Source organism: Nansenia antarctica (assembly GCF_963989245.1).
Source record: "Nansenia antarctica genome assembly, chromosome: 6".
Taxonomy (NCBI): Eukaryota; Metazoa; Chordata; class Actinopteri; order Argentiniformes; family Microstomatidae; genus Nansenia; species Nansenia antarctica.
This window is the reverse complement of record NC_137676.1, coordinates 1,117,709-1,121,462: the sequence shown is the minus strand read 5'-3', so window position 1 is coordinate 1,121,462 and position 3,754 is coordinate 1,117,709. Positions and strand designations below refer to the sequence as shown.

Genomic DNA, 3,754 nt, shown 5'->3' with positions numbered 1-3,754 from the left:
GAGCTAAACGAAATGCCTTCCCAACCAGCGAGACCTGGTTATAGAAATGACGTTGTTTTATTGATTTTAAAAAAAGGGTAAAACTGGAAAGAGAAAATAGAAAACTCACATTAATCCCAAACAATTTAACAAACTTCAGTTAACGTAATGTGGAGTCCGTTCATTGATCGATGCTGTCTGTTCAGTTCCCAGTGAGGCGCCCGTTCAGCGCTGGATTTGACGCATGGCGCCATGCGTCAAATCATGTTATATTATTATATATTATATAGCTCGCATCTAATCGTATCGGATGAGAAATAGACATTAAATGGCATATATAGGCCGCTACACAACAGTAATCACCGCGACAAACAGCTATATTAGATTTGAAAAAAAGAAATATGATTTTGAAAAAAAATTTTTTTATTATATTTTAATATGATGACCGGAATATATCACGTTTGTCCGGTAAATCGAATTCTTCCCGGACACGATGTCCGACGGCAAATTTTTCTAACGGAAACCCTGCCGTACACTTTCCTATACAAGTTGTACCTCGTTGTAAAGGTGACTAATCAGGCTTTCCAACCATATAAAATACAATACCAATTGGTATTATTAAAGGGGAGGAATAATCGACCGAACTAACGTTTCCGAACTTTTTTATTTTATTTTATTTTTTGAGTTTATATATATAAAATAAAATAAAAAGTCTAGGTTTAAAAGAAGGTGATAGAAGAAGGTTTTTCCTTCTATCACAGAGACTGCCAATGGCCCCGGGCCTGAGCTGGATTACTCTTCCTGCTACGACTGGTGGATTGATGATTCACTTGCTTAGTCAAATGTATTGATTGTAAGTCGCTTTGGATTAAGGCGTCTGCTAAATGCCAAAAATGTAAAATATAAACTGGTACCCATGAGGCTTCCTGTCCAAAGCCAGCATCTGTGCCTGTGACACAGTGGAAGCAGGTCAGTGGCAGACGGGCAGGAAAACGCGACCACCTACCCCCCACCTCACCACCAGAGCTCAGCCTTTCCAACCGCTTCACAGCCCTAAGTCCCTCATCATCTCAGGGACCACATCCACTGTCCTGCCCCTCCCCGGCCCCATCTCCAGACACAACCACCACCACTATAGTGATTGGGGATTCTATAGTGAAAGATTTATCATCCTCCCACCCCTCACTCGGACACACTGCAGTGCACTGTTTCCCCGGAGCCCGTGTCTTGGATATTGACATGAAACTGCCATCAGTACTGTCAAACTCTTCAAACGTGAGTACCTCCATCACACGTGTTGGCACAAATGACACCTCACTGCAACAGTCGGAAGTCCTGAAAAAACATTATAAGATTCTCTTAAAGAACCTCCTGGTGACTCAGAAGAACATTGTTATATCCGGCATCTTCCATGTTCTAGGAGAGATGATGGTAAGTGGAGTCGTCTTTGCTCTCTCAACACATGGCTGAGAGAGATATGTGTGTGTGTATGTATGTATGTATGTGTGTATGTACCGGTATGTGTGTGTGTATGTATGTATGTATGTATGTATGTATGTATGTATGTATGTATGTATGTATGTATGTATGTATGTATGTATGTATGTATGTCAAAAGGGATCCTCTTCATTATCCTTTTCATTCATAATTTTGATTTATTCTGTGAGAGACCGGGATTTTTCAAGCGTGATGGCTTGTATCCCAATTACAAAGGTGTTAGATTATTATCAGGAAACATAGAAAAATGGTATGGCTCAATGACTAGGCCTGTCTCCCTCAGAACCAACATGTGACTCTGGACAACTCAACTTTGCACTTTGTAATATTACCGTAGATCACTATCATCAAAAAAACATTCAGAATTAATGATCTAATTGTCGATAATATGCTTGATTTTATGTGTCTAACAGAAACATGGCTTGGTTCTGATGAAGTTGCTCTCACTGGCACAGCACCTGAATATCTGAAAGACATTTTGCTAGCATATCAGCCCAATAGAGCTCTCAGGTCTTCTGCTAGCATATCAGCCCAATAGAGCTCTCAGGTCTTCTGATGTACAAAAGAAGAGATTTGGTGAGGCTGCATTCTCATTTTATGCACCCAAATTGTGGAATGCACTGCCAGTTTACATTAGGGATGCAACCTCAGCACATTATGTTCAAGTCAAGACTAAAAACCCATCTTTTTAATATTAACTAAACTAACTAAATAATTAAATTATGATTATAGAATGATTGACCCCACTTCGAGCTGCAACGTTTGCAGGAAAAGCGCTATACATATAAAAGTTATTATTATTATTATTGAAGTGGCTATTTGTCAACAAAAGTGTTTCAAACCAAATGAAACTTACAAAAAACGTTACGTGGTTAGAAATAGAATAAACAAATACAAAAATAACAAATAATAATAGCAAAATAATCAAACTAATGAAATAGCTCCTACAATTATTATTATTATCAAACATACTTTCATTTTCAGGGAACTTGCCAGATTGGAGATTCTTCAGTGGCTCGTCAGCAGAAGAGGCCTTGGCTGAAGAGGAACACAACAATTTCCATTCCCCCGTTCCCCCTCTCCGTTTCATTTCTTCATTTCTCTCTCCCTCTTTTTTCTTTTTTTTTACTTCACAAAAAGAACTGTCTATGTAGCGTACATAGCAATTAGACACAATAGAGATGAAGGGGGGGGGGGGGGGGGGTATGAGAAAAGAGGGTTAAGAGAGAAAAAAATTAAAAAACAAAAACAACAGAGTTGAAATTCAGGTTATCGTATTTCTTTCTGGGGGGGGGGGCGGGGGGTAGGATTGGGTACGGTCCACCCTGGGGGGGGGGGGGGCGCACAGTACAGTCTGGGTCTCCTGAGGGAGGGGGTAATAGTAATAATTATAACAACTTAATTTGTATAGCGCTTTTCCTGCAAACGTTGCAGCTCAAATTGCTCAAATCATTATATAATCATAATTTAATTATTCTTATATTATTTAGTCATTTAAAGGTAATATTAAAAAGGTTTTTAGTCTTGACTTGAACATATGTGATGAGGTTGCATCCCTAATGTAAACTGGCAGTGAAGACACAATCTGGGTGCATAAAATGAGAATGCAGCCTCACCAAATCTCTTCTTTTGTACATGTGGTACACAGAGAAAACCAGCGTCAGAAGACCTGAGAGCTCTATTGGGTTGATATGCTAGCAGAAGACCTGAGAGCTCTATTGGGCTGATATGCTAGCAGAAGACCTGAGAGCTCTATTGGGCTGATAGGCTAGCAAAATATCTTACAAATATTCTGGTGCTATGCCAGTGAGAGCTTTATAAACAAACAGAAGGATCTTGAAATCTATTCTGATCTTAACAGGAAGCCAGTGTAGAGTCTCTAAAATAGGAGTTATATGAGCTCTTCTGCTTGTTTTGGTTAAAACTCTTGCTGCTGCATTTTGGACGAATTGCAGCTGGCCAATAGCTTTCTTCGTAAGACCAGAAAGGAGACTGTTACAACTTTTTTCTAACTTTTGCAACATTCCGTAGATTATAAAAAGCATTTCTAGTGATAGATTTGATGTGAGGCTCAAAGCTTAAGTCAGAATCTAAAATCACACCTAGATTCGTAGCTTCATGTTTGCAGTTTGAAAGCAAGGTTCCCATCGTATTTGACAATTTGTCTTTTTGTGGTTTTGGTCCAATGACAAGAATCTCAGTTGTCCTGATTTAGATGTAGAACATTTTGGGACATCGAAAGGTTAATATTTACCACCACCTCCACCACCACCACCAC

General features: G+C 39.3%; 1 protein-coding gene across 1 annotated transcript in view; it reads right to left on the bottom strand.

The window, feature by feature from the left end:
• Positions 1-3,754, bottom strand: part of afg1lb (AFG1 like ATPase b) — a gene marked incomplete at its 5' end in the record, with an annotated part of 57,027 nt that overhangs the window by 7,803 nt on the left and 45,470 nt on the right. The gene's annotated exons all lie outside the window — the stretch shown is intronic.